We start from the raw sequence: 19579 nt of genomic DNA on the forward strand, positions 1-19579 counted from the left end.
TCTCTTTTAAACGTTGCCCCACTCACTTTAAAGCTAAGCTCTCTAGTATTCGATATTTTGAACCTGGGAAAAAGGTTCGACAGTTAAATAACTTGCACCACAGACTGGTTTGGCAACTCAAACACCCAGGAACGAAGGGGTTTACGAAAAGTGGTGAATACTGCCTGGTCCATAGTGGGGAGGTCTACTGACATCCCCACTATTGAAGGGATCTATAGGAAGTAGTGTCTCCAAGTGACAGGGAGCATCATCCCCCTGGCCACGCTCTCATTTCACTCCTACCTTCGGAAAGAAGGTATAGGAGTCTGAAAACTGCAATGTCCAGGTTCAGGAGCAGTTCTTTTTCCCCAAACAAAATCAGGCGATTGAACACTACAAACTCCAAGTAAACTATGATCTGCCTTAGTTGCAGTTGGAACTTCGGGCTTTGTTTTGTTTTGCACGGTATTGAGTTTTTTTATTCATTGATCTTTTTTTAAATGTCTTTTTATTATATTGTATACTGAGTACTGTCTTTATAAACCTGTTGTGTTGCTGCAAATATGAATTTCATTGTTCTATTTCGGTACAAAATATATTTTTGATTCAATCAAGATAACCGATTATGAATATGTAACAGGTTGGTGAAAATAAAATGGTTAATGCAAAGCTAAATCATCATGATAAACTGGAGGCAGAGATAGACCAATCGAATGTAACTTGGAAATTTTATGTTTGGACGAGAAGCAATTATAAGATCAACGCTAACTAATATGATTGAGCAGTTGGGGAACCACATTCTTTATTGAAGGTTATTACTGCCCTAAACTGACTGACATGACAACAGACATCACGAGGGAACTAACTGAACATCAAATATCACTTAATAGTGATATACAGAGGCACAGCACCGACTTAGTCCCCCTACATATCAACGGCGAGTGTGTGGAGAGGGTCAACACCTTCCGGTTTCCCGGCGTCCATATCGCTGCTGATATCTCCTGGACAGACAACACGACAGCGGTCATCAAGAAGGCTCAGCAGCGGCTGCACTTCCTGAGGGTCCTCAGGAAGCACAACCTGGACTCTAACCTGCTGCTGACCTTCTACCGCTCGTCCATCTGCATTACAGCATGGTATGGCAGCTGCACCATGGCAGACAGGGAGAGGCTTCAGAGGGTAACTAGGACAGCACAGAAAATCATTGGTTGCCCTCTCCCCTCCCTGATGGATATCTACACCTCCCGCTGCCTTAGCAAGGCAAAGAATATCATCAAAGACAGCTCCCATCCTGCGTTTGGACTGTTCAACCTGCTGCCCTCTGGAAGGCGCTATAGGTGCATCAAATCCAGGACAAATAGACTCAGGAATAGTTGTTTTCCGAAAATTATAACTACTCTTAATTCAAATTCACACATGCACTGACTTCACAGCCCAACACCCAGACTTCCATCTGTATATATGTATATAGCGCCGCAGAATTGTGCACCTATCCCCCCCCCCCCGTCTCCCTTCTGTTTTTGTTTTCTGTTTCTTGTTTTTTGTACTAAATTATATGTATGCACTGAGTACGAGCAGCTTTTAATTTCATTGTACATGTATAGTGACAATAAATGGCATATCTATATCTATATCTACCAGGAATTACTACATTACGGAGTGATTCGAGATTATTGGAAAATTGCCAATATTACCCTGCTGTACAAGAAGGGAGCAAAGCAGAATAGTGGAAACCGGTTTGTCTGCCTTCAGTGGTTGTTAAGATTCCCGTTCCCCCAACACAATATTCCACCACTCACCAATAGCCCCTAACTGTGCAGGTGCGGCTCATTTCCCCTCATCTACTAGCACGCCCACCACCACCTTTTCATGTGCCTGAGGGGAGTAGGGGATGGGGGGTGAGGGTTGGGAGGGGAGGAGGGCAGGGGGTGTGTGTGTTGGTGGGGAGGTGTAGGAGGAGGGGGTAGAGGGTGGTGTGGGGGAGGGGGGTGTGTGTGTGAGGTGGAAGGGGAGGTGTGTATGTGAGCGGGAGGGCTGTGGGAGTGGGGAGGAGGGTGTGTGGGGGGGAGGGGCGTGTGTGGGCGGGGGGGAGGGGTGTGTGGGGCGGGGGATGTGTGTGGGAGGGTGGTGTATGTGGGAGGGATGTGTGTGTGTGGGCGGGAGATGTGTGTGGGCGAGGGATGTGTGTGGGCGGGGGGCTTGTGGGGGAGGGAGGTGTGGGGGCAGGGGGCATGTGGATGAAGGGGGGTGTGGGCAGGGATGGGTTGTGGGGGGGAGGGGCTGGCGGAGTGTGTGGGCGGGGGGGGTGTGGGAGTGGGGGTTTGTGGGGTGTGTGGGCTGGCGGAGTGGGTGGGAGGTGGTTGTGAGGGGGTGGGTATGTGGGCGGTGGGAGGGGTTGTTGGGAGGATGGGTTTGCAGGCAGGGGGGGATTGCGGGGGGCGTTCGTTATCATATATGATAAAAGAGGGGAATGATAATGTCAGGCACATTGGGTGCTTGACAAAATGGAGGATTTCTGTTTCTGTGAAACCTACTTGTCATCTTTTGCAAAAGCTGTGGATCATGGCTCCAGAGAGTCTGTGGCCTGGGAAGGGGGTTGAATGGTCTGTTGATGTCCAGATGGCCTTTAATTGTTAATATGAATGAGATTTTGCAGAAGGAGCTAGGTCTTATTGCAAATGCATGCTTGGGATTGGTTGGTGAAATGATGGGTAACAATAATGTTGCAGACTATGTTGCATGGTCTTCCCGTCGCCAATTATGATTGGTCTAGGAGAGGGGCCTTGCCCAAGATATTTACTTTACCTGGGAGAATGTTTCTTTACCTAACATAATTGTTTCCCCCTCAGTGCATTGTGTTGAAACTATGTTCTGTGATATTTTATGATTGAGTTATGGAAAAGTCAATGTATTTTGTAACCCTTATCGATAATTGGTCTCCCCCCCCCCCCCCCCCCCACCCCTCATGTATTTTTGCGCCAAGCTTCTGTAAAGGTATAAAAAAGGAGAGAGCACATTGGGGTGTGCTAATCTTCTGGGCGAACACATTGGGGGGTGCTGATCTTCTGTTCTATTTGCGTGAGGCTGTTGGGCTCGAATAAGTAGGGACAAGGATCGGACCCACAGTATTGGATTAGGTAATGGATTACCAGTGCTCGTATTTGGTGTTTGACTGAACCAATCTAAGGGGGGTAAGTTTAGGACTGGAATTACATTGGGGGCTTGCCCAGGATCTCAACGGATTGCTAAACATAAATTTTTAGTCAGGGAATTGAGTCGTGTCGGAATGCGCGAGGATAAATCGGCGCCATGGTGCGACTTTCACCTGGTTTTCCCCGCTCCGCTGATCTGATGACGAATCGGTCATTTGTGTGCTTGTGTTTGGATTCCCAACAAGATCGATAGAGATTAGTAGTCTGGCCAGCAGTGAGGGTGAGGGTTTGATGCCCTAGAGGGTTTGGGTCCCAGCCTAGGGAGTTTGCGGGCCACGGAAGGTGGAAGTTGGGCTCACAAGGCTCTTCTCTAGCGGGTTGAAGCCCGCACACCATTGGCAGTTAACAGCTATTGCAATCGGGATTCCACTGAAACTGGCCCGAGGTTTGAGGGTTGGTAGAACCTGGGGTTTGAGGCCCCATTCATCCTGGGATATAGATTTCGAGATATCCTCAAAGACCAGACTGAGAAGGGCAGTACAAAGAGGGAAAGTACTGCATCAGTGCTGAGAGTGTGATTGGAAAGCCGCCACTTTAAAGATCAGTATCGAGAAGCAGCATGAAACAGGTGTGTGCTGAAGACCAGTATTCAGCGGATTGATGGGTTTGAGGCCTCTGGGGGTTTGGGGCCACGCCTGTTTGTGGTTTAAGTCCCAAACAATACTGGGAACTAATTTGATTTAATTAGAGCATGTATTCTTGGAAGAGATCTGAAAGTAAACATATATACAGATTCTAGATATGCATTCGGAGTAGTACATGTAGAGGAATAGAGGATTCCTAACCTCAAACTCAAATATCTCATAAGCAATTGGTGACTGCTACCTAGGCAAATTTCCGTAATGGAGTGTAGCGCTTACACAAAGGGCCAGACCCCCGATAGACATAGGGAATCATTGTGCTCACCAAGCAGCAAAGGAGGTATCCCGGGTGCAAGGTGGTTGTGCAAAAATGATGAGGCAGATAAAAAGTTCATGTAACAAGTCTCCCCCGGAAAAGCCAATGCCAACCATCCAGGAAATAATTCAGTTGCAGGTAGAATGCTCCTGAAAAGGACATATCATGATTATGGGTCACTCCGGCAGGGCAGACTTATATGCCAGATCCTCTTGCAGTTTGGGTTGTGGAGTGTATGCATTTTGCGACTCACTGTGGTGCGAGACCAATTATTCGGTGTTTGACTGAACCAGACTGGGGGGGGGGGGGTAAGTTTAGGACCGGAATTACAGTAGGAATAAAGGCCGAGACTATTTTCTAAATAGGCAGAGGATCCAGAAATAGGAGGTGCAAAGGGACTTGGAAGTGCTGGTGCAGGATTCCTAAAAAGTTAATCTGCAAGTCAAATCGGTAGTAAGGGGGGCAAATGCAATGCTAGCATTTATTTCAAGAAGGCTAAAATACAAAAACAGGGATGTGATGCTAAGGCTCTATAGGGCACTGATCAGTCCACACTTGGAATATTGTGAGCAATTTTGGGCACCATATCTGAGGAAGGGTTTGCTGGCTCTGGAGAGGGTCCAGAGGAGGTTTACAAAGGAAAGACCGTAAGTACTAGTGTAACTCAGTGGGTCAGTCAGAATCAGTGGAGAACTGGATAGCTAATGTTACAACACTGCTATTTTTCATGTTACAATGATGTACTTGTGTGTCATTATTATATACCTGTTGTACTTGTGTATGCCTTGATTGTACTTGTGGTAGAATGGTTTACTTTAGTTTAGCTTAGTTTATGAGTGTCACGTGTACCGAGGTGTAGCAAAAAGCTTTTATGTTTCGTGCTGCCCAGTCAGCAAAAATATTATACATGACTATGATCAATGTGTACAGATACAAGATAAAGGGAATAACATTTAGTGCAAGATAAAGTCCAGTAAAGTCTCATGAAAGATAGTCTGAAGGTCTTCAATAAGGTAGATGGTAGGTCATAATTGCTCTCTGGTTGATGATAGGATGGTTCAGTTGCCTGATAACAGCTGGGACGAATCTGATGCTGAATCTGGAGTTATGTGTTTTCACAATTGTGTACCCCTTGCTTGATGAGAGAGGGGAGAAGAGGGAGTGACCGGGTTAAGACTGGTCCTTCATTATGTTAGTGGCCTTGCTGAGGCAACGTACAGTGTAGAAGGAGTCAATGGAGGGGAGGTTGTTTTGCGTGATGGTCTGAGCTACATCCACAACTTTGTTTGCGCCTGCCTTTATCTTGGAGTGCGCTTCATAACTAATTTGTTTTGCAAATGTTTGCAAAACTAAACATTTGCCTATTAGCCAAGTTAGCCAAGATAAACTAATTTCACCTGCCTGCATGTGATGCATATTTCTCCATTCCCTGCATATTCATGTACCTATTTCAAAACGTTTCAAACACCACTATTGTATCTGCCTCCACCACCAGCTTGTTCCAGGAACACACCACTTATAACCAACCGTATAACAATTACAGCACGGAAACAGGCCATCTCGACCCTACAAGTCCGTGCCGAACAAATGTTTTTTCCCCTTAGTCCCACCTGCCTGCACTCATACCATAATCCTCCATTCCCTTTTCATCCATATGCCTATCCAATTTATTTTTAAATGATACCAATGAACCTGCCTCCACCACTTCCACTGGAAGCTCATTCCACACCGCTACCACTCTCTGAGTAAAGAAGTTCCCCCTCATGTCCCCCCCCCCCCCCAGAAGTTCCCCTACAACTTCTCTGTTGTAGAGAAAAAACACAACTTTATTTCCACATTTCTTCAAAACTTTATCTAGTCCATTGAAAAGTAAATATTTCTAGCATGTTTGCTGCTTTAATTTGGGCTTTCTTTATATCAACATATTTTATAAGGCAGTCTATATATTTTTTAAATTCCCAATTACATTCAATTTTATTGCGATGAAAAAATAAGCAACCCTACCTTGAATTTCCTTTGAATACGAAACTGTAGCTGTAGAAAATATTCCTTTTAAGTAGAACAATTCAAGTAAAACAGACACCGGTGCAGAAAATAAGAACTTAAAGTTGTTATAATTCGTTCTCGGTCCAAAAAGAACATAATAGAAGTGTCATTAATATGTAGATTGAGTCGCTGTACTACCTGGAGTTCCACACCACTTGACTGCAATGATAACAATTTTGCATGATTTCACAACCAGTGAGCACACCCGAGATTTACGTGATACTGACAACATAGCAATCGTGCCTGTCATACAATCTGTTATTTATCCAATTATTGAGAAGTAAAAAGATCAAATTACTCTGCTGGAATCCGCACAAAAAAGGAACTACAGAAGGTACACAAAATTGCTGGAGAAACTCAGCGGGTGCAGCAGCATCTATGGAGCGAAGGAAATAGGCGACGTTTCGGGGCGAAACCCTTCTTCAGACTGATGGGGGGTGGGGGGGAGAAGGAAGGAAAAAGGGAGGAGGAGGAGCCCGAGGGCGGGGGGATGGAAGGAGACAGCTCGAGGGTTAAGGAATGTGTGCTGTTCCTCCAATTTCCGGTGTTGCTCACTCTGGCAATGGAGGAGACAAAGACATCGATTACCTGACCTCCCGGTGGCTCAGCACTTCAACTCCCCCTCCCATTCCCAATCCGACCTCTCTGTCCTGGGTCTCCTCCATTGCCAGAGTGAGCAACACTGGAAATTGGAGGAACAGCACCTCATATTCCGCCTGGGCAGTTTGCATCCTGATGGCATTAACGTTGAATTCTCCCAATTTTGTTAGCCCTTGCTGTCTCCTCCCCTTCCTTAACCCTCGAGCTGTCTCCTTCCATCCCCCTGCCCTCGGGCTCCTCCTCCTCCCTTTTTCCTTCCTTCTCCCCCCCACCCCCCATCAGTCTGAAGAAGGGTTTCGGCCCGAAACGTCGCCTATTTCCTCCGCTCCATAGATGCTGCTGCACCCGCTGAGTTTCTCCAGCAATTTTGTGTACCTTCGATCTTCCAGCATCTGCAGTTCCTTCTTGAACACAAGGAACTACAGATGCTGCTTTACATATGAAAGACAGAAAGTGGAGGTGTAACTCAGCAGATCAGGCAGACCACCTGGAGAACATGACTGAGTGACGTTTCGGGTTGAGTCTGAAGAAGGGTTCTGATCCTTTGTATATTATGTTATCGATTAAGTGCAGTGTTTACAAAACTGTTGTGCTCGACCCGAATCATCACCCAGAGATGCTGCCTGTCTCGCTGAGTTACTCCAGTTTTTTTGTGTCTGCCTTCGGTTTAAACCAGCATCTGCGGTTCTTTCTTATACAGTAAGAATTTCCTTGTTCCATTTCGGTGCATATCAGAATTAAACACCCTTGCCTCTCGATCTTGATTAGCCCGTTAGTACCCAACAGCAATAAAGAGTTGCCCCCCTCACCTTAAAAGTAAGCTCTGTAATTTTTGATGTTTCGATCGTCTGAAAAAGGTTCAACTGTTAAATAACTTGCACCACGAGCTGGTCCTGCAACTCCTACAATCGGAAAGAAGGTAAAGGAGTCTGAAAACTGTAACGTCCAGATTCGGAAGCAATTTTCTCCCAACAACCATCAGGCTATTGAACACTACAAATTCCAACTAAACTATGATCTGTCTTGGTTACAGAAATAACTTTATTTTGCACTGTGGGAAGCTTTTTAATAAGTTAAACTTTGAGATAAAGCAGGTAAAAAGTAGCAATGTTACAAAATTTTGAGATTTAAAAAATCAAGTCTGCAATTTATCCCATCAGATAAAGCATAACAATAAGTTTAATTTGACACCAAATTCACTTTCATATCTCAAGTATTAAAAAGGTTATGGCCATTTTCATACTCGAAAATTAGCATCTTGTTCCCTATTGATTTTCAATGGACATTACAAAAAAGCTGTGATCTTGGATAGTCAAAAGCCCATTTCTTAAGGAAAGATTAACATTTTTAAATAGCCTAAGTGTCCAAAGATTGTTCACAAATAATTCACAATATAACATGATTTTTATATCTAATTTACATTAATTTATAGGCCAAATGGAAGGAATTTAGTGTTCAATTGCTGTAAATAAATGCCCATTTAAATTGGCTTTCTAGTGGGTTCATGTGAACGCGCTGGTTTAGAACGTTCACATCGCACTGGATTTGTGCCCTCAAATGCCGAGAAAAATACTGCGGGATATAAAAAGCCCAAAATGAACTACTCGCTATAGATAACTTGATATACAGGGTTATATACATGCCCCATTTAATGTAAAAATAAGGTACATACCTTTAATTGTTTGCTTTATAAAACCCTGGGGCTGCGAGAGGTTGCGGAATGAGAGAGTAATTTTAAAACTATTATAACTATATTATCGAGGCCTATAAAACTAATAATACCTTTTGCGACCGGGTCTTGCAGCAATTTTTCGTTAATGATTTACTAGGCTGAACATCTGCGATTAGAACAGCCTAGTAAAAATCGCGTTTTAAACCCGCCCCCTCCAAACAGCGCCAAAATCGCGGACATGGCTGTGGGCAGATTCCCAATGACGATTCAGGTAGGTTTTGTAACATACCTATAAAAAGGCCCTTTGGCCCACAGAGTCTGCGCCAGTTATAGTAACCAATAATAGAACAGATTATTTGAAGAAACAGGGTCATGGAAAGAGCGTTCCTGTTGTGGCCCTGTTTCCACCAACCTTTCCACCACCACGCACAAGAAGCACAAGAAGCGCAAGACTTAATTGTAAGCAGATGACGACAAGTGTGTGCAGCTCTGGCTGAACAATTTCTAATGTGATGACGACTCAATAAGAAGATTTAAAAAAGAAATGGTGTCAGGTTCCGGCAAGGGGGGATGAAAAATATGAAGTTGGTATATCCCTTTTTGCGCGGAATTTATAATAGAGCTTGTGTTTCTTTTTCTTTTTTTCTTTTCTATGGTCTATTTCTTAACTTTCTTCTATAATTCTTTGTTTAATGGGTTTTTCGTTTTGATCACTCTTTCACACTAACACGACTATATCTCTCTTTCTTTACTTTCTTTATTTCTATCTTTCCTTAAAGCTTAAAAAATGAAGGGGTACAATAAATGTAATAAGATATATGTGGCTTGTACTACTGTAACTTACTGTACTTCTAATAAATTAAAAAAAAAGAAAGAAAAAAAAAGATTTGAATAAACAAATATAATTTATTATGTCCGAAATCTCCCATGTTTGTAACCCCCATTGCAGTTGCCTGAAGATAGACACAACGTTCTGGAGTAACTGAGCAGGTCAGGATGCTCCTCTGTTTCGGGTCGAGGCCCTTCTTCACAGTCAGAGCCAGGGGAGAGGGAAACTAAAGGTATGAAAAGGTAGAGACCAAATCGGAGCTGGCACCAATGACCAAGGAAAAGTAGATCCTACAATGGTCCATTGTTAGCTGTGAATGAGGTGATAACAAAGGGATTCGAACAGTGAAACTAGCGGGAGGACAAGGGTGGGGGAGCGATGGAGAGAGGGAATGCAATTTAAAGATGCAGCGTGGAAACAGGCCCTTCGGCCCACAGAATCTGCACCAACCAGTGATCCCCGCACACTAACGCTATCCTACATACACTAGGGGTACTTTACAATGATATCAAGCCAATTAACTTACCAACATGTACATCTTTGGAGTGAGGGAGGAGACTGGATATCCTGGAGATATTCACGCAGGTCAGGGGGAGAATGTACAAACTCTGTAACAGGCAAGCACCCATGGTCAGAATTGAACCTGGATCTTGGGCGCTGCATGGCAGCAACTCAACCGTTGCGTCACCATGCTGCCCATTGAACTTTTTTTAACAGATTTTTTAATGTCTTTTAAATTTGGCTATGTATTGAGTACTGTATGTACAAACCTATTGTGTTGCTGCAAGTAAGAATTTAATTGTTCCATTTTGGCACGCAATTTGTTTTGGATTCAATCAAGCATCCGTTCTAGTTTGCCATAATAAACTAACTTCATCTGCTTGCATGTGAGGCATATCTGTCTCCTGCATGTTCCAGGAACCCACATTTTGCAATTGAAAATAAGCAAACCCACCTTGAATTTCCATTGAGTATGAAACTTTAGTTGCAGGAAAGATGTATTTTAGGCATAGCAATTCAAGAAAAACAGACATAGGAGAAAATAATATCTTTAAAATTTTATAGTTTGTACTCAGTCTTGGTCCTTGGACGAAGCAAACATAATTTAAGTGCCATTTGGGTGTAGATTGTTGGAGCCGCCTTCATCTTGAAGCATCGCACAAATGCATGTTTAGCAGCAATCTACTAAAAACTGCACATGCACCGATGAGCACGATGTAGGTTTATACCAACACGGTGAACACATGGATCATGCCTGACATATCATCTAACATTTAAAACAATTATTGAGCTGCTTCATAACTGAAAACAAAAGACTCTGCTGGAAGCTGTGGAAACAAGGAACTGCAGAAGCTGGGTGACATTTCGTGTTGAGATTGAAGGGTCCTGACCTGAAACGTCTGCTGTCCATGTTCTCCAGGGATGCTGCCTGACCCACTGAGTTACTTCAGCACTCTGTGTCTTTTTTCTGCTGGAATCTGTATTGTCTTTCTGCAGGTGCATTATTTCAGTTTGCTGGATCAATACGTCACCCATTGGCAAGGTTAACATTTGGATGGATGTTTTGGTTGCATTTTGGGCTTTTGTTTTGCTCTACGATGAGATTTTTTAATTAAATGAACTTATTTTTGTCTTTGTTTATTATGTTATCTATTGAGTACTGTGTTTACAAACTTGTTGCTCACCTGCAAGTGAGAGTTTCATTGCTCTGTTTCAGTGCATATGACAATTAAACACTTTTGATTTGACCTCCCGTGCCTGCTATTCGAGCAGGCATTCCTCGAACAAATGCCGGACAATGTCCGCCTCATGCTCGCGGGTGCAGATTTTGCCGATTCCCTACAGCTCGCTGAACGGGCCGACGAACTCTGGCTGACGAAACATCAGGATGGCGGCGCCATTAACCGTGTGTCTGCACCAGCGTGCCCTTCGCCACAACAGAACCACATCTAGCACGGAGCCACAGCAGCGATTCGGGACTCGCGGTAAGCACCATCACCTCTGCTACGGCGCGGAGGCTCGAAGCTGCCGCCCATCCTGTACGTTTCAAGGAAATGCCTCGGCCGATCGTCTGTAGAGGCGATCACGATTGGCCCAAACAACCGCCCCTACGTCCGCGACCGCCACTCCAGCCGCCGCTTCCTTGTGGACTCCGGTGCGATCGTCAGCATCTTCCCTCGGACCGGGCGTGACACTCGTGCTGGTAAGAGGGACCCCGTGCTCACTGCCAATAACGGGAGCACCAACTGAACTTACAGTATGCGGACCCTTGCACATATCTTCGACTCCCGCCCGTACGAGTGAACGTTTATTGTGGCGGACGTCGCTCAACCGCTTTTGGGAGACAACTTTCTCCACGCTTTCTCCCTCGTGGTGGATTTACGGGGCGGTTGCATGACTCTGCGATCGGACATCGGTTCATCTGCGCCATGGACCCCGCCCCCACCCGACCAGCAGCTCAACGCCATCGCCGAAGTCAAGGGTCCTTACGCCACTCTGCTTGCGGATTTCCCTGAACACCTTACACCCCGTTTCAGCGGGGTTGTGCATCACATCCCCACCGAGGGCCCTCTGGTGCATGCCCGAGCACGCCGCCACCTGCCGGACAAACTGTGCATCGCCTGGGATGAATTTCGACTGATGGAGGACATGGGGATCGTCCGGCGGTCCGACAGTCCGTGGGCCCCAAAGCACATGGTCCCCAAAGCATCTGGGGGGGTGGAGACCATGTGGGGTGCCTGAACACAATGACCAAAGTGGACTGCTATCCTGTGCCTCATATTCAGGACTTCTCCGCACACCTCGAGGGCGCCGCGTTCTTTTCCAAGGTTGACCTCGTCCGGGGTTACAACCAAATCCCCGTACTCCCCGACAATGTCCCAAAAACCGCCATGATCACTCCGTTCGACCTGTTCGAATGACTGCGAATGCCTTTCGGATTACAGAAAGCCGCGCAAGCATCCCAGCGGCTGATAGACCAAGTCGGACGGGGTCTGCCTTTCATCTTCATTTATTTGGACGACATTCTGGTCGCCAGCGCCTTGCAAGCTGAGCACGTCACCCACCTCCGGTCTTTGTTTCAGCGCCTCTGCGAACACGGCCTGGTCATTAACCCCACGAAATGCCAGTTTGGCCTCCACACCATTTCCTTCCTAGGACACAGTGTGACCCCGCATGGCGCTACCCTGCTCTCCGCGAAGGTCGAGGCTATCCGGCAGTTCCTCAGGCCGCTCACCGTGAAGGGACTACAGGAGTTTGTCAGCATGGTGAATTTTTATCACCGTTTCGTGCCGGCAGCTGCTGCCATCATGCGTCCCCGGTTCCAGTGCCTGGCGGGTAAGCCGCAGGACCTCATGTGGTCCGAGGAGGCAGACGCCGATTTTGAGGGTGCCAAGGCAGCCTTGGCCAACGCCACCATGTTAATGCACCCGCGCGCTTCCGCCCCCTCCACGCTCACCGTAGACGCCTCGGATGCTGCTGCAGGTGGTGTTCTGGAGCAGCTCGCTCACTGCGTTCACGTACCACAAGCCCCTTTCTTTCGCCCTGGGTAAGATCGCCGACCTGTGGTCCGCCCTCCAGCAGCGGCACCTGGCCTACATTTCAGAATTTACGACCGATGTTCGCCACATCACGGGGAAGCAAAATGCCGTTGCCGACGCCTTGTCCCGCCCCGCGATCCCGTCCGTTTCGGCCCTCGCCCATGGTGTTGACTACAGTGAGCTGGCAGCAGTGCAGCGTGCCGACGCAGGTATGGAAGCCTACAGCACCGCGGTTTCAGGCCTTCGGCTGGCCGAAGTGCCTTGCGGGGTGGCAGGCACCATCGTCCTGTGTGACGTCTCCACCGGTTGCGCCCGCCCTATCGCCCCCATCAGTTGGAGACGGCGGGTTTTCAATGCCATTCATGGCCTGGCTCACCCGTCCATTCGGGCAACGTCTGCTCTGGTGGTGGCTAAGTTGGTCAAGGATGATGATGACAGAAGTGACCGGTGGCCTGGAGGGGGTACTGTGTCACATGGATGACATCCTGGTCTGGGGACAGACGCAGGAGGAGCATGATGTGTGGCTACCATTGCAGCTTCCGAATCTCCGGAGGTCGGGCTGCAGCAGCAGCAGCGCTCCACCACCGCTCCACCCGCTCTGGACTCAGCCAGCTCCGCGACGGTGAGGTGAGTAGTCGGCACCAGAGCCCCCGGTCTTCCTGTTGGAGGAATACAATAATATTAAAGTTCTGATCTTGAGAATATCACATTTTTGAATTTTCAAGGCAGTCTGGGTGTTTATTACTATTTCCGTCACAACGGTCAATTTTGTAATTAGCTACAATTAGGTAACTAACTGTATGTAACATACAGTATGTAACATATGACCTGATATATGTTTTAATATCAGGTCATCCGAGTAACATAGAAACATAGAAACATAGAAATTAGGTGCAGGAGTAGGCCATTCGGCCCTTCGAGCCTGCACCGCCATTTAATATGATCATGGCTGATCATCCAACTCAGTATCCCGTACCTGCCTTCTCTCCATACCCTCTGATCCCCTTGGCCACAAGGGCCACATCTAACTCCCTCATAAGATGTTTCATATTTGTTTCAGAATGCTTCAATCTATAATAACTGAACATTTATTTCAGTTCCCTTAATTTTTAAGAAAGTTATGTGCTTTTGACTGTCCTCGATCACAGCTTTTGTGTTAGGTCAATGGAAAAGCAATAGGGAACAAGATGCAAATTTTCGAGTATGAAAATGACCATAGCTTTTTTAATACTGAAGATATGAAAGTGAATTGGGTATCAAATTAAACTTTTTTTTTTATGCTTTGTCTGATGGGATAAATTGCAGACTTGATTTTTAAAATCTCAAAATGTTGTAACATTGTTATTTAAAGTTCGCGCCTTGGAGCTTGGCGCGCTTCCCGGGTCCTGGCCCCGCCCCCTCCCGCGGCGGAAAGAGCCGAGCGACATGTGACGTCACCCGGTCGGTGACGTGCCCAGGCCTCGGCACTTTCCGGCGGCGTGAGCGCCCGGCCGGCCGGTGGGGACAGTGCCGCCGCCCGTCCGCCCGCTCTGATGCTCTCTCCCGCCGCTTGCAGGGGGCAGACGCCTCGCCGCCCACCGCGGCACCAGGTAGATGTGACCCAGGGGACAGACATCGGGCACAGACTCCCTTATTAAGCATCCTATTTCGCAGCTGCTCACAAGACGGTCCCATGGTGTAATGGTTAGCACTCTGGACTTTGAATCCAGCGATCCGAGTTCAAATCTCGGTGGGACCTCACCACCTTTTTGTATAAATTGATAACACCTCACAATTTATATTAATTGGTTGTCAATAACAACAACAGCACAATTTAATGTCACGATATCATTATTTCCTTGCATTTTTTAAAGCATTTTAAAAGTTTTTTTAAGTTGGTAGATAGAAGCAAGGAACTGCAAATGCTGGTTCACTAACAAAAATACATCAAGTGCTGGAGTAACTGCGGTCAGGCAACACCTTTTTGTATCTTTGAGGTGCTTGACCTGTTGAGTTGCTCCTACAATTCGTGTCTTCTAAATGTTGCGATTGGATATTTTCATGAAATTCTCAAAATCAAATTTAAAATCCCGCGGAATATTTTTTGGAGAAGATAATGTATTGCAACACAGCTCCAAGTAAGTAGTCTGTGGATTGGCTACTGAGTATATATATATATATATATATATATATATAAAATATATATGTATGCATGCGTGTGCATATGTGTGTATATTTATATACATGTGTGTGTGTGTGTGTATATATATACACACACACACATAACTTTTCTCTCTCTCGTTTATTATATTGTTTACAGTGTACTGTGTTTACATATTCTGTTGTGTTGCTGCAAATAAGAATTTCGTTGTTCTACCTGGGACATATGATAATAAAACTCGTTCTCCTCCTCTCCTCCTCTCTCAGGGAATGTAACACATCGTTAATGTGGTGAATCGGGAACACTGCCTCCTGTCTGCCCTGCAGCAAATTACAGGCACACATTCTATTCAAAACATGGAACATTAATAATGCGTTTTATTAGCAACAGAAAGAGGTGCTGATAATTACGCGGTGTTTACACTTGACTGCATCCCACTGATATCAATATGAAATGTGCAATTCATGAGTTTTTATGATCCAACTAAATGTAAGTGAGCAAAATGCATCGAACCTCCTGTCTACCCTTTTAGTGGATGGAGCTGCCTGAACCGCTGAGTTCCCCTGGTACGTGTTTTGCTTAATTTACGTTGTTTAATCCGCTTGCACTACCAATACAGGTTGATTTTTGGAAATACCCAATGCCTATATCTTTTAGAAAGGAAAGACCAAGAGAAAATTGCTCAAAAATCATTCCTGCTTCTCGGTTCTTGAGTCTTGGATTGGATTTGCAAATTTTCACCATATAAAAGGCTGATATACGAGGCTGATTAAAACCAAAGCTTAAAGTAAATCGACTGATTACGGAGAGTAATCCAATTTTTGCATACAACCTGCTGAAATGCCTGAAAACCAGCAGGCAAGTGAAAGAAATCATTGAAACTTACAATTAACCTTAATCGAACGTTATTAAAATGTTCCGAGGTCCCACCGAGATTTGAACTCGGATCGCTGGATTCAAAGTCCAGAGTGCTAACCATTACACCATGGGACCGTCTGTGGAATATAAATTATCCCATCCCACTGAAAAAAGGTTTTATGCAAAAAATGGATAGGACCTCATAATGATACTTGTAAAGTACTTTATGCCAACATTAATTTCACTGTACCTCAGTACATGCACCATACCAGAAATAATGTCCAATAATCTTGAAAATCTGCTAGTCCAACACACTGAAATCTGAGTGTACCAGACTATTGAAGTTTCACTGATCTCCCTAAGGCCTTGACATTCATTTTGTTTGTCCTAGACTTGTCAGTTCTAAAATGCATCATCTCACACAACTAGGAGCAGGACTGCCAACATTAAGTGAGAGTTGAGAGTGAGAGCGAGGAAGTGTAGCAACCGAGGGGAGGGGGGGGGGGGGGGGGGACCCGAAACATCACCCATTCTTTCTCTCCAGAGAAGCTGCCTGTCCCGCTGAGTTTATCCAGCTTTTTGCGTTTATCTTCAGTTTAAACCAGCATCTGCAGTTCCTTCCTACACTCTTTTTAAATCAAAACATGTCCTATTCTCATATTATTCGCTGTCTTTTCTTCACCTCCGTCGCTGCAGAGAATACAATCCCAGTTATCAAATCTTTCTTTAAAGTGAAAAAACAAATCCATCCCTGCCAACGTCTCCATAAATCATCTCTGGATCCTCACCAGAGCAATTGTACCCTACAATATGTCATAGTCTTACAGCATTGAAACAGGTCCTTCATCCCAACTTGTCCATGCAGATCAAGATGTCCCATAAACTAGTCCTATTCATCCGCATGTTGCCCATATCCCTTGCACATAAACCTTGTGTGTACCAGTGTGTGTGTGTGGGTGTCAGTCTGCGTTAGGTTGTTTGTGAGAGTGCGCGTCAGTGAAGCGGCAACAACACTCGGAGTGAGGTGAGGGACAGTGACCCAGGGGTGGGGCATCGGCTCAGGAGGCGACACCGACGCCCCCACTCACCCGGCCCGCTCCTCCGGACCGGCTTAAAAACTCCATGGGGTGTGGAGAAAGCGTCCGACGGACAAGGTGCCGCCGGCGGTGAGGGTGTGAGCGGTGCCTCTGGAGTCGGTGCTGTGACCACCGCCGTGTCTCACCTATCACACCATTTGCACGTGAATATGTAGTTTGGTTTAGAGTCTAATCAACCCACGGGCCGAATTGGACCCTTTCGCGAGCCGGTAGTTTGACGCCCCTGCTTTAAACCAATGCCCTCTCATTCTTGAATCACATATCCCCGGAAAAAGACTATGCATTCACCTTATATATTCCCGTCATGGTTTTTACTTAACTCTGAACCAATTTTTGCTTTACTTTGAATTTCTAGCACCTGCAGATTTTGGTTCCATGAATGACAAATGGAATCATTACTACTGCAGTTACATTGCCATTTTAAATACTGTGCGATGGGTTTAAGCCAATCAAATTGCTCGTTCTTTACGGGAAACCTGCCGACACTAAACTATTCTCATTGGTGAGTGTGGAAGAGATCTGGAAGCCTCGGACGAATTAAATTGTTTGTGACTTTCTTTATTTTTAAAAAACATTATTTATTTATTTTTTGAGCGTGAGAAATTCTGTGATCGGCGTGAGAGCGTGAGAATTGTGTGAAATGAGTGATTCTCACGCTCAATGCGTGAGAGTTGGCAGCCCTACTAGGAGTCTCATCTCTTTTCATTTAGTTGATTATTGGTTTGCCTTCCTCCAGTAAAAAGAAAAATAATGCAGAAAAAAATCCTCTCCCTTCCATAGATGAGAATCATACATAACGAGGTAAAAGGGCAAAACGAATAGACGATGCACTGATGGCAACACTCTGATGAGCTGAATAAACATTCTAGAAAATACTAAAATTAAACTTGCACTTAGTTAGTAAACCTTTCCCGATGCACATGCAGAAAGTGGTTAGTTAAGCAAAGGGGTGGAAGTTTATTAGTCGAGATGGATTGGGGACTTGACGTTCCAGTCAGCCATAATCCTTTTGAGTGGATGTGTTGCAAGGCAGGCATGAGGGGCAAAGGCACCTATACATGTCCATGATTCATGTCTGGAGGAGGAAAGAACCTTGGGTGTATATGTACGTATGTACAGTGGCTTGCAAAAGTTTTCACACCCCTTGAACTTTTCCACATTTTGTCACGTTACAACCACAAATGTAAATGCATTTTATTGGGATTTTATGTGATAGACCTTCACAAAGTGGCGCATAATTGTGAAGTGGAAGGAAAATGATACGTGGTTTTCAAATTTTTTTACAAATAAAAAAACGAAAAGTGTGGCGTGCAAAAGTATTCAGCCCCCTTTAGTCTGATACCCCTAAATAAAATCCAGTGCAACCAATTGCCTTCAGAAGTCACCTAATTAGTAAATAGAGTCCACGTGTGTAATCTAATCTCAGTATAAATACAGCTGTTCTGTAAAGGCCTCAGAGGTTTGTTAGAGAACATTAGTGAACAAACAGCATCACGAAGCCCAAGGAACACACCAGACAGGTCGGCGATAAAGTTGTGGAGAAGTTTAAAGCACGGTTAGGTTATAAATAAATATCCCAAGCTTTGAACACCTCACGGAGCACTGTTCAATCCATCATCCAAAAATGGAAAGCGTATGGCACAACTGCAAACCTACCAAGACATGGCCGTCCACCTAAACTGACAGGCTGGGCAAGGAGAGCATTGATCAGAGAAGCAGCCAAGAGGCCCGTGGTAACTCTGGAGGAGCTGCAGAGATCCACAGCTCAGGTGGGAGAATCTGTCCACAGGACAACTATTAGTCGTGCACTCCACAAATCGGGCCTTTATGGAAGAGTGGCAAGAAGTAGGCCATTGTTGAAAAAAAGCCATAAGAAGTCCCGTTTGCAGTTTGCCACAAGCCATGTGGGGGACACAGCAAACATGTGGAGGAAGGTGCTCTGGTCAGATGAGACCAAAATTGAAGTTTTTGGCCTAAATGCAAAACGCTATGTGTGGCGGAAAACTAACACTGTACATCACCCTGAACACACCATCCCCACTGTGAAACATGGTGGTGGCAGCATCATGCTGTGGGGATGCTTTTCTTTAGCAGGGACAGGGAAGCTGGTCAGAGTTGATGGGAAGATGGATGGAGCCAAATACAGGGCAATCTTGGAAGAAAACCTGTTAGAGTCTGCAAAAGACTTGGGACTGGGGCGGAGGTTCACCTTCCAGCAGGACAACGACCCTAAACATACAGCCAGAGCTACAATGGAATGGTTTAGATCAAAGCATATTCATGTGTTAGAATGGCCCAGTCAAAGTCCAGACCTAAATCCAATTGAGAATCTCTGGCAAGACTTGAAAATTGCTGTTCACAGATGCTCTCCATCCAATCTGACTGAGCTTGAGCTATTTTGCAAAGAAGAATGGGCAAAAATTTCAGTCTCTAGATGTGCAAAGCTGGTAGAGACATACCCCAAAAGACTTGCAGCTGTAAGGTGGTTCTACAAAGTATTGACTCAGGGGAGCTGAATACCTTTGCACGCCACACTTTTCAATTTTTTATTTGTAAAAAAATTTTAAAACCATGTATCATTTTCCTTCCACTTCACAATTATGCACCACTTTGTGTTGGTCTATCACATAAAATCCCAATAAAATACATGTACGTTTGTGGTTGTAACATGACAAAATGTGGAAAAGTTCAATGGGTATGAAAACTTTTG

At 45.4% G+C, this 19579-nt stretch overlaps 1 protein-coding gene and 2 non-coding genes across 5 annotated transcripts in view; 1 reads left to right on the forward strand and 2 right to left on the reverse strand.

The window, feature by feature from the left end:
- The window catches only part of LOC129710332 (beta-1,4 N-acetylgalactosaminyltransferase 2-like), a 52582-nt gene extending 42737 nt beyond the window's left edge, over nt 1-9845 (reverse strand). The window contains exons 1-2 of one of the 3 annotated variants that reach the window (XM_055657262.1): nt 9762-9845; nt 7544-7636 (exon numbers count right to left, since the gene is read on the reverse strand). The gene's annotated coding sequence lies outside the window, so the exon portion shown is untranslated. Of the gene's footprint in view, nt 1-6092; nt 6558-7543; nt 7637-9761 lie in introns of those variants that run through there. The other 2 variants (XM_055657264.1, XM_055657261.1) reach the window with 2 other exon arrangements.
- A 4595-nt stretch (nt 9846-14440) lies between these two features.
- Nucleotides 14441-14512, forward strand: trnaq-uug (transfer RNA glutamine (anticodon UUG)). The gene has a single exon. It is a non-coding gene; the product is annotated as a tRNA-Gln (tRNA).
- Nucleotides 14513-15835: 1323 nt separating this feature from the next.
- Nucleotides 15836-15907, reverse strand: trnaq-uug (transfer RNA glutamine (anticodon UUG)). The gene has a single exon. It is a non-coding gene; the product is annotated as a tRNA-Gln (tRNA).
- Nucleotides 15908-19579: the final 3672 nt, after the last annotated feature.

Source organism: Leucoraja erinacea, chromosome 27, assembly GCF_028641065.1.
Source record: "Leucoraja erinacea ecotype New England chromosome 27, Leri_hhj_1, whole genome shotgun sequence".
Classification (NCBI taxonomy): Eukaryota; Metazoa; Chordata; class Chondrichthyes; order Rajiformes; family Rajidae; genus Leucoraja; species Leucoraja erinaceus.